Raw genomic sequence first — 12180 nt, forward strand, 5'->3', positions numbered from 1 at the left:
GAGTTTACTTCAAACTCATGTCCATTGAGTCGGTGATGCCATCCAGCCATCTCATCCTCTGTCGTCCCCATCTCCTGCTGCACCCAATCCCTCCCAGCCTCAGGGTCTTTTCCAATGAGTCAGCTCTTTGCATGAGGTGGCCGAAGTATTGGAGTTTCAACTAAGCTATCAGGGAAGCCCAAAGAGTGATGCTAGCCTCTAATAACATCCATCTGGGCCTTGGCAGACCCTTGAGAAAATACTGATAAGTTTTTAGAAAAAGGCTGTTTGTCTCTAAACCATGTCTGATCATTACATAGAACAATGGTTTTTAGTCTCTACTTTGAAGCCCTTGGGTCTTTTGAGCCTGCCTTGGGAGCAAAGAGAAAGCCACCAAGCTGGTGGAGTCCTGGGCCCCCCTTCCCATCCCTTGAAGCAGAGTCTCTCTGTTCTCATCTAATTTACATACTATAACTTTGGGGGAAGAAATTTCTTTTAAAATGGGTTTCTGCTGCTTTAAAAACAGGTTCTAAAATGATCACAATAGAGATACAGGAACGTTGAAACATTCATCTAAAAAGTTATAGCCAGATTTTTATGAAATTAACTCAAGTAATAAGATTAATAGCATTAATAAAGTTAATAGAAGCAGAAAGAATACTGGCAAATCTCCTGACCCTCCCCCAGACTGACCTAGAATGTATACCCCACACACCAATGCAGGCGTAAGACCACAAAAACCTAGGATTGTCTATTACTTTCCAATTACCGCTGTGACAGAAAAGGAAAGTTTTGCACTTTGGGGAATTGAAATTAATTGAAAGTAGACTTGAGTTAATTTCCATTCCAGTGTCCTTTATTGAATGGGTCTTTAGTGCACATTTCTAATTTAGTAGAATGAGAACTCTTTATGTTGTGGGGAGGTTGATGAGGAAATATTTTCCCCTGAAACTAAAGTAATTCATCAGGACAAATCTTGCTAATGTTTTCAAAGAGGAAAGTCTATATGAACTTCGTGATATAGAAAAGTACTTTAAAAAAAATTTTGAAAGGGGTTGTTTGTTTTTTCTATACAGCCTAAAAGCAACATATGTTTCATGAAATGACATATTTCATGACCTTTTTCGTACCTGCATCATAGTCTCCAAGATGGTCTCACCTACGTTATCTCAGCAGATGATTGTAGCCATGCTGTGCAGTGGGCGGCACACTTTACCATCCATTTTATACAGAAGGAAACTGTAACTCTGAACGATTAGGGAAGTAGTTCCAAGTAGGACCCTTATTTTTTCTGTTACTTTCTATCTTTAAATAAACTGCTCACGTGACAGGATTCCAAACCACTATTGTATCAAAAATCACTTTTACTGTCATTAAAAGTATATCAGTTCTGGGGAGCTGGTCTCTAGCCGCATGGAAGCAACCTAGATTCCCATCAGCAGACGATTGGATAAGGAAGCTGTGGTACATATACACCATGGAATATTACTCAGCCATTAAAAAGAATTCATTTGAATCAGTTCTAATGAGATGGATGAAACTGGAGCCCATTATACAGAGTGAAGTAAGCCAGAAAGATAAAGACCAATACAGTATACTAACGCATATATATGGAATTTAAAAAGATGGTAATGATAACCCTATATGCAAAACAGAAAAAGAGACACAGATGTACAGAACAGACTTTTAGACTCTGTGGGAGAAGGCGAGGGTGGGACGTTCTGAGAGAACAGCATTGAAACAAGCATACTATCAAGGGTGAAACAGATCACCAGCCCAGGTTGGATGCATGAGACAAGTGCTCGGGGCTGGTACACTGGGAAGACCCAGAGGTATGGGATGGGGAGGGAGGCGGGAGGGGGGATCGGGATGGGGAACACATGTAAATCCATGGCTGATTCATGTCAATGTATGGCAAAAACCACTACAATATTGTAAAGTAATTAGCCTCCAATTAATAAAAACAAATGGAAAAAAAAAAGTATATCAGTTCTTACATGTGGTGTGATATCTATTTGAAAAAAAAAGACTGAATAAATTGTAAAATGAGAAAAGTTTTGATAAGTTTAATAAGAGATATGGAGATTGAGAGAAAGAGAAAGAATACAAAGTAAAACAAAAAAATAGGATGTAACCACTGATTCAAAGGCTATGAAATATAATTAATAAAATTCTATGTGCATTTTATTACTAATAACTTTTAAAGCCAAATGAAATGGATAATTTTTAAGGAAAACATAGACCATTGAAATTTGCTTTATAAAATCAATTACAGCAGCTATTTATAGAAGATATTGAAAGGGGGAGGTTGAATATCAACCTCCAAATAAGAAATCACCCAGGATAATATAACAGGAAATGTCTATAAATAACAATGATTGTGTCATTTAATCCATACCCCAAAATAAGATATGTACAAGTCACTAAATCCATTCTATGAGGTTCTGATACCAAATCTACTCTAGGATAGCCTATATATATACAAATATTCTAAATAAAATATTAGAAGACAAAAATACAACAGTATGATTAGTGGTTTTAGGTTATAAAAATATCTTGATGCTTAGAAATCTATTGATGTAATTCATTAACCAATATAATGCAAAAAAAATCCAACAAAAAAAAACAAAGAGCACAGTGTTACCCTAAGAAGCAAAATAAAGAGATAAGACAAATTTCACAATGCATAAGTATATACACACGGGTTTAAAATGAGGATGCTTTAGTGATAATGTAACTTTTTATACCCACTTCCCACAAATATATATAACCAAATCATTGAATACACTGCAATTTATGCAAAAGCAATAAATTAAAGTAACAGGGATCTGTCAGCAGACAACTCAAACAATAAGTAGTCTTATTTTGAAGAAGTTCTTGGTCCTCAAGTCAGCTTCTTACTTGACCTTTTCTCAGATATAGGTGTTGCTAGAAACTGGATGACCCCTGCCACTGAAGAAGGTCACAAGGCCATTGTCACATCCTTGGTTAACTGCCTGAATGCTAGTTCCCTCCCCAGACCATAAGCAGAGAGTGTATTTTATCCATTTTTGTATCGCCAGCTCCTTGCCCCATTCTGAGCTTGTGCTCACCAAATATTTTGTGGAAGTGAGTTGAATTCTCATCTAATAGACTACAAGAGAAACATACTGTTTACCACATGGGCTTCACATAAGCAAAAATAATCAGTGATCAATATGGAAAGAGTTTAGCCTGGAGGTGATTTTTGTTAGAAAAAAATTCCAATTTTATTTTATTGAACCAAGTTTCACTGCATCCACCATTGGGCTTGAGGAACCAAGAGAGAGTAGATAGAATTTCCTAACAAATGGCCCTGTACCAAAACTAATTATAACTCTTATAATTATAACTAATTATACCCCATGGTTGCCAACAACCTCAGAGTGCTCAGAACCAGTGAGAAGAGGGACAAAGCGCAGAGAGTGGGCAGTCCTGTAGCTCATAAAGCAGACAGAGGTTCTTTTTCTCTGAGTGTGGAAACCAGAGGTCCTCCCACCTCCACTCCACAGACACATTAATTTGTTTTTGTTCTATCTACCAATATCAGTCAAGATAATTTGCTTGAGTTGCTATTTGTCAACTCAGTCAGAAAAAAAGAAATATTATCAGCATGTCATTACACACAAAAATATCCAATGGCTAGAGATAATTATTTTAAGAATGCTTCATTTAAGAGGTCAAAACTTATCAAAAGCTTGTAATACTTCCAGAAGCTCTTCTGACTCATTGATTGGCAAAAATAAAAAGGTGTTAGAATCTGATTTTGCAAGCCTGGATGCTTCAGGGGCTATGGGTCTGCCGTGGAAGATGTTTTCTTTTCCACACAGATGTTTTCTTTTCTTCCATCTCTTATCCTGGTTTGACTCACTTTAATTTCAACCTTTTAAACAGGTTCTCTCCCTGGATTCATCTGAGTGGAAGTTAAGAGCCTCCCAGAGACACTGCAAGAGGCAGAGGGCACGGTGTTACCTGAATACCAGGTAAATACTTCCTTCGAAAGAAAATTGACTGTTGCTATATTTTCACTAGGTCAGTCCTGATTGGAAGAGAGGCAAGACAGTGAAGGGCAGGAGAGGCCCCTGGGAGAATTGTGCAGTGAAGGGGCGCTGAGCTCCAGCGAGCGCTCCGTCCAGCCCTAGGGATGGCCCTAAATTACAGAGGGTAAATCCTTAACTAGTCCTCAGAAGTATTCTTCCTTCCGAAGCAGAGGCAGTGGCAGGACTCACTAGACCTGAATCACAAGCGGAGTTAGCAGTGCTTTGTAAAATAGAGCATCAGTTACCACAACAACCTATTTTAGGTGAGAGTGGAAACCAGGTTACTGCTGCTATTCCTAGGAGAATTCTTTTTCCTAGTTCAGATGAAATGACATCTAATTTGGATCTGCCTTTGGCGTTTTCTGAAGTGCTAAAAATGAGACTAGAGTAAAATCTGATCTTCAGAAAGACTAACCTCTCACCACCTCCCAGGGAACCCCAGGGCTTGGAAATCATAGACAATCCTGCACATCTATGACCTCAGTAGAAGGGTCGCCCATAGCCCGTGCACCGTTTACAGGGGACACCCGTCAGAGGGCAGAGCATGACTCATACTCTTTACAAGCCTGACTTGGCCAATCTCCTCAACTGTCATCTACCCTGCCTAGGGCAAGGATCATCCAGTAATCTGTTCTTATTAGAGTCCAACAGCATAGTAACCTAGATAAAATTGATAACAAATGGAATGCCATCATTAGTTTGATAGTTTCTTTTTAAATTTTTGAAATTAATTTCTATTTCATACATGTCCTCCTCAGAGCTAAGGCATACTGAACCCAATCAATGGATAATTTCTTACCACATCTGGTAAGTTTGGCACAAGGATAAAAGCCCTGGGGAATTCCCTGGTTAGGACTCTGTGCTTTTACTGCTGAGGGCACAGGTTCAATCCTTGGTCAGGGAGCTAAGATCCTGCAAACCACTCAATGGTGCGACTGAAAAAAAGAAGAAAAGAAAAAAGGCCTAAAAACATTCCATAAAGGGACCAGAATACATGAGGCACACTGGGGGCTGGTTTTGCTGAGATGCTGTATTTTGATTCCTAAACTTCATAATGTGCTATTTAAGTTTCATTTTTGGAAAAAGTTAGGACAGGAATAAGTAAATAAAATATATAAATGCTCCTGCCTCCCAACTGAATTACATACTTCTCATATCCCAGGTAGTTGGATAGCAATCCAGTTCTTCAGAACCTTTAAAAATAAGTATGGAAAGATACTAAACAACCTCATTAGAATCTATCTAGGGCTCCTTAAATGTACGATGGGAAATCATTCCCTGTGTAGATTATGTAGATTCATCTTGTTCTGATGTCATTTGAAAATGATTCCCTTAACTGAAGGTGAGTTGATCTAACAGGGCACGTGCGTGTTCTCCCCTTGCCCCATCACTTCCTGCCTTCACTGCTATGTATTTAGCACTCTTCTTAAGGCATTCATTTTGCTTTTTTAAAAATTTGGTTGTACTGCACAGCCTGTGGGTTCTTAGTTCCCCAACCAGGGACTGAACCTGCGCCCCACCCTACAACCCCTGCCCCACCTTGGAAGTGCAAGTCTTAACCACTGGACCACCAGGGAGGTCCCCGTTTTGCTTTTTGATGATATAATCTGTGAACATCTTCATCAGGCTTCCTACCATAGAACTATGTAAAAATGTTCCCTAAAGAGTCGGGAAGGTACACCCATTGACCAGCAATGTCGGGGGAAGGAAGGAACACTGGACTGAGATCTGATCCTGACTTCTCATTCAATGCGCGGCCACGAAAAAGCCAGGAACCCTCTCCAGGCTTCCATGTCCTCACCTCTATCATTTAGAGGCTCTCAGAGTCCTTGCAGCTCTAAAATGCGAGGCTAAGATCTAGCAGGGCATCTCCAAATGTTACTCAGCAACGTGATGATATGGCAACCAGGGGCCTGCCTTCCCAGCACCCAGTCCAGAGCCTTTCATAACTGTCCTTTTGTTCAATTTAAAAATCAAAAACCAAAAGATGCATTGTACCCAAACTAAAGTGATGCTAAACAGTTCACAATCTCCTAATTTCTAGTTCTTCCACTACGCAGTTTTAGCTGTCTTTTCAGTATTCAGGTCTGTATTTCGAGAGAAGGAAACAAAACTGTCTTTCTGATCTTTTTTCCTGCTAAATGAATATCCTTTTTATATATCTTGAACTTCTTTTCAATGAAAATTTCCACTTGGCTGTTCCCAGGTTACCTCAAATTCAAGCCGGTTAAATCACATTGGTCATCTTCAGCCTATCCAGGTACCCACTTCAGATTTCATTTTCCAGGCTCTGTCACAATTGCCACTATTGACCCAGACTTAAGCCCTTGGAATGATTTTCCTCTCATCCTATGATCCACCGTAGTGAAATCTTTGAGTCTTCCTTTATATGGTTTCTTACATTTTCTCCTTTCTTTCTATGTCACTTCTTTGATTCAACCTGACTGCTTGTTCTCAAACATCTATAGTAACATCCTCATTAGTTTATCAACACTCTATACTTGTACTAGATTATTTTTCTTTAAATATCACTTTGATCATCTCTTGCCCTTGTTCATGCTCTTGAACAGCTCTCTCCTTGTTAAAATAGACAGTGAACCTCAAGGTCTTCCAGTGTCCCAGACCTTCCTCTCCAACATTTTTTCTGATATGTAGGAGGTATTCCAGCCTCCTAACTCTTACTCATCACTTGTATTCCTATCTTGTCTCTTCTCTTCCCTATAGCCTGGTATGCCCTCCTCATCCTACTCCAATTGTCAAATCCTTACTCATTCCCCAAAGTCTAACTCAGGCCCAATACCTTTCTGGGCTTTCACCTTCAGTCCAATAGGAAATTATCCCTTTCTTGGAAAATCTGTAGAACTCAATTGGAACCAAAACCATGATTTTCTGCTGAATGTAACTTATGTATATAAACTCATAAACAAACTTCTTGAGTAAAGAGGCTAGTTTTTCCATCTTTTTGTGTTCTTGGTGCCTGTTTTATATTCTTACATAGAATATCAGCTCAATAAAACTTTGTTGAGACTAAGATGATAAACCTGCTAAACATTGTCAATAGTAAGTATTTAGCACACAATTCTCCTGTAATTAATTAGGTGTTATTATTAATAATTACTTATTAAGTGTTCTCTTACCTAACTTCTGGTAATCATAGTCATGGACATAAAGATTAAGGGAGAAAGAATTTGGTCACAGGAAACCCAGGCTGAGAGAGTAGAACAAGGAGATTTAATGTTCTATCTTAGTCTTAACGGGCATTTTCAGTGTGATGGAGTTAAAACCAGATGATCTGTAATGGCTTAGCCTTTGTTACATATATTAGATTCAAATGTTTGGGATTTAGAGACCAAGTTAATCCTTTTCTTCCTCTACTCATTTTGAGATGTACCTTAGAAACCTCACTTCCTGGGGTTTGTCTACCTCTTTCCTCTTAAAACTCAAGGACCTGCTGTTGGTCTCTAATGTCTACCACTCATCTTCTTGGGGATCTATGCTCCAGGTCTCCAAAACAAATATAAGATGGGCAGTGAAGGAGCTAGTAGGTAGAAAATGAATCCAGGGAAAAAAAAAAAAAACTACACCCATCGCTTTGAAAGCAGTATTTCTAGACTACTCCTTGAATCTTTAACTCCTCACACATCTTTAAGCTTAGGTTCTTCCTCTAAGCCTGTGGTTTATGAAGCTGAGGAAAGAAATACTCTAAATCTAGATGCGAAGTTTACATGCAAATCAAATTCCTGCTTCTTAAAAATCTTGTAAATTTGGTTTTAACACCCTTTTGAACTTACTGCTAATACCATAACACTCATTGGCAAAAATTACATATATAAGTAGATGCAGTACTTTTGAAAAGCCATTAAAATGTTAATATAGAATATTTAGAATCAAAGAAGCAAGAAAAGCTCATTTGTGAAAATCCTGGGGCCCACAGGATATGAATGTAAAGGCGAAGTTGAAACTCAGACTCACACATGTCCACCAGGACCATTTTGCTCCTATCAGAATTTTGACAGCTTCAAGGTCTGGTCAAATTTGCAATAGCCCACAATCTTCCATTAAGAATAAAAAGGTTCTAAGGCTTCTGGTCTCTGTTTAAATGTCAACTCCCTGACCACACATGTAAGAACAGCTCACATTTTCAAAGCCTGTATCCTTTCCATTGCTTCCGCTTCCTCCACAGCATTTACCATCAAACGACAATGCTGCCTGTTTATTTGCTTGCTCTTTGATCTTCTTGGCCCATCACCTCCACTTCATGAGGGCTTGGACATTTTTATTCACTCTGCATTCCCCAAGATCTGAAACAGGGTCTAGCACAGCATAGACCCCAAATACATAGGTGTGAAGTAAATAAATGAACCAGTATCATGGTTTAGAAAAATCAAACCAAACCGTACCCAACCAGAACAACTTGCAATATAAATTAAAGGTTCAGCAAGTGTGGTAAAGAAGGTCAGAACTAAAAGATGGCCCAGAGACCATCCAGCCAAATCCTGTCACTTCACAAATAAAGTGAGATCATGATTAAGTGACTTGACCAAGTCATAAACTCTTGTTTTGACAGAAATAATAAAATGGTTCACTACAGAGTTCCAATTTCTTATGCAAATATGGTAATTATGTTATTTGATAATACCATTTTTATCTCAGTGAGGTGGGCCTCATAAATAAGTGGAATAAAAAGACTGTCAGGTCAGGCCCTTCACCCAAATATACTAACCTATCGCCAACATTGTGACTTTATTCCTTTGGATCCTGAGAGATTTTTTTAAAAACATGCTTTATTTACTCTGTTGTCAGTTACCACTTTCACCAGCTGAGAGCAATACTGAGAGCCAAGATAGGTGCCAGTGGGGAATGGAGATGGGGAATCTGAGCTTTGACATATGGTGCTTCTGGACTCAAATCCTAGCTTGATGATTTAAATAGCTGATAGACCTTGAGAAAATTAGTTACCCTCTCGGAGTGTCTGATTAGCTCATCCTCTAGTATGATTGTTTCTAGTAGTGATTATCACTATCCTTTGCAGTTTTGCCTAGGACAAAGCTGGAGGCTCTCACCTAAAATTGATAGAGATGAAAGAAGCAGCAAACTTGGATCCTCCCAAGGAGTCTAGATTCATTGGTCTTTAAAGGTAGGGACTGTGTGTTAAGCTTCTTCTGCAGTCCGGAGCACCTAGCTCACACAGGTAAGCACTGTGCAGGCTCCGGTGACCACTTCATGAGCCACAATTGAGAGCTTGATGCACGGCAGCAACCTGAACCCAGCCGTGGAGAAGGAGGGAGACCTCAGTGATCAATTGCTTGGCAATATCGGGCCTGGAAATGGGCTTAGAGCTTTTAGATTCAGGAGCTATGCATGCACTTCTCTCTCAGAAGTGCTGAAAGAGCCTGGAAGTGTGAAAGGGAGAAAACCATATTTATCAGGAGTTATCTCAGGAAAAATATCTTGTGTGAGTGAAAGGAATGCTTCTGTCAGCACCCTGAGAATGTGTATGTATGTGTCTATGTTTGTGGTGGGGGCGACGGCTTGAGCAGCAACAAGTGGTTGCTGAAAAGCCTTCTTAGAAGGGTGAGTCTGGTTTTCCTGTAGGATTTTGATTTTGCTAAGCGGTGTAGCCAGTATGAGGCCGGAGCTGAACTGCTCTTCATCCTGGACAGGAGGCTGAGTACTGCCCTTATACTCTATCTCCAGGGAAGAATCAGCCTCTTTTCTCTTCTGAAGTTGAATAATGAAAGAAAACCCATTTGACTGTCAGATTTTAAGCTGGCTGCATGTCTCTGGATCCAACTTTGCCTGTGGGACCTTAATTTTAGGCCTGAGGGTTACTCCCAATGTGTCTCTGTAGCCAGTTAGACATTAGTTGATATGATTTTGCTACTTGTAACAGTTAATGACTGGACTAGCTGAACTTACTTGATTCGTTCTCTATTTCATAGTATTTCAAATAAAACTTGGTAATAGTTAGTATATATGATGCAGATGTATAGATGATCACAGTTCATGCATTTTATCAAACATTTGCCTGTGTATCCTTCCATCTTCTATGCCTCAAATATCTTTCCTTACCTAATGAAATGCTTCTCATCCTTCAAGGCTCAGTTCAAGCTCCTTCTCTGTGAGCCTGCCCTGGTCCTCCAAGCCATCATTAGCTATTCCCTTGTCTTCCCTGGTGGCTCAGATGGTAAAGCATCTACCTACACTGCGGGAGACCTGGGTTCGATCCCTGGGTTGGGAAGATCCTCTGGAGAAGGAAATGGCAACCCACTTGAGTACTCTTGCCTGGAAAATCCCATGGACGGAGGAGCGTAGTAGCTTACAGTCCGTGGGGTCGCAAAGCGCTGGACATGACTGAATGACTTCACTGACTTTACTTTCTTTCTTTCACTGCATTCTCATACCATGTTATTAGTGTCTCTTCCTGTTGAGATTTATAGGCAGGAGTCTCTGTTTCCACATGATACTATAAGCTCCGCCAGTGCAGAGACTGTTTCTTACTCATAGCCATTGTACTTGGTGAGTATCCGATTCCTACCAAACTAGAGTGCTAGACTGCAAGCCTCAGCTAACATAGACGATCTCTTTATAGGAGCAGTTTTACTCAATGGTAAGCAATTTTTAAAATTATTATATATTTTTAAGTGTTCAGATGTTTCACAGAGAGGCATGCAAAATTAGCTTGAGTTTTAGAGATATGACATTTATGTCATTTGTTCATATTCCTCTGATATGAAAAGTTTGAGAACTTTTTGCAGTGGACACTCTAGTCAAATTTGAGTTTAATTTAATTATTAAGTTCCAGAGGATGTTTACATAGTAATTAACTTCTTTCCCTAAAGAAAACAATAGGGAGAGGATGGTAAAAGGGTACAAACTCTCAGTTTTAAGTAAAATAAGGTCTGAAGATTTAATGCATAACATGGTGACTGTAGTTGATAAGGGGATTTCCAGGTGGCATTAGTGGTAAAGAACCTGCCTGCCAATATAGGAGACATAGGAGACATGGGTTCAATCCTTGGGTTGGGAAGATCTCCTCAAAGAGGGTATGGCAATCCACTCCAGTATTCTTGCCTGGAGAATCCCATGGACAGTGGAACCTGGCAGACTATAGTCCATAGGGTCGCACAGAGTTGGACACGAATGAGGCAACTTAGCACACAGGCACGCCAGTGTAGGAGATGCAAGAAATATGGGTTCAACCCCTGGGTCAGGAAAATCCCCTGGAGTAGGGAATGGCTACCCACTCCAGTGTTCTTGCCTGGAAAATTCCTCAGACAGAGGAACCTGGCAGGCTACAGTCCATGGGGCTGCAAAGAGCTGGACACGACTGAGCAACTAAGCGTTCACACTCATAGTTGATAAGACTGGACTGTATAACCGAAATTTACTAAAAGAATACAGCTTAAATGGCCCTGCCAATAGAGGAGGGGAATCCTTTCCCAATGTATAAATGTATCAAGTCATCACATTGCACACTTTAAGTATCTTACCATTTTATTTATCAGTTATACCTCAACACAGCTGGGGAAAAGGAAAACAACACAGTAACTTATTTATTTTTATTAATAGCGAGGAGACATTTAAAATAAAATAATGAGCGAGAAAGGCAGACTGGGAAAATCAATTTTATATCTATATACAATATATACGTAAATTGTAAATTTTGTTTTAACGAAAGTTCACTATACATGTAGACTGAGAAATCTTTCAGAGCACTACCCTTTGGCAAAGACCAAATGCTTCTTGTATTTTAAAAAGTTCTTATGATACATCATACACACAAAATAGCATATATAATACATGTACAAGTATAGTCTTCAAAGCCCTTACAACATCTGATAAGTAATATTTTTAATGAGTAATAAATACTTACCAGGTGAAATATCTTTGAGATTTTAGATTCTTACTTCAATTATGAAGCCACTGCCAAAAAGCAGGAGGTGAGACTAATACTGGATATTGAGGTAGGTACATCAGGTGAAGTACAACCAAATAGAAACAAACGGGCTATGACACTGTTTGTAAGCCTGGCTTTCTACCACATTACTTTAAAACAAAATTACAGGGACTTCCTGCGTGGTCTAGTGGTTAAGAATCTGCCTTGCAATGCAGGGGACACTGGTTCAATCCCTGGTCTGGG

Source organism: Dama dama, chromosome 11, assembly GCF_033118175.1.
Source record: "Dama dama isolate Ldn47 chromosome 11, ASM3311817v1, whole genome shotgun sequence".
NCBI classification, from domain to species: domain Eukaryota; kingdom Metazoa; phylum Chordata; class Mammalia; order Artiodactyla; family Cervidae; genus Dama; species Dama dama.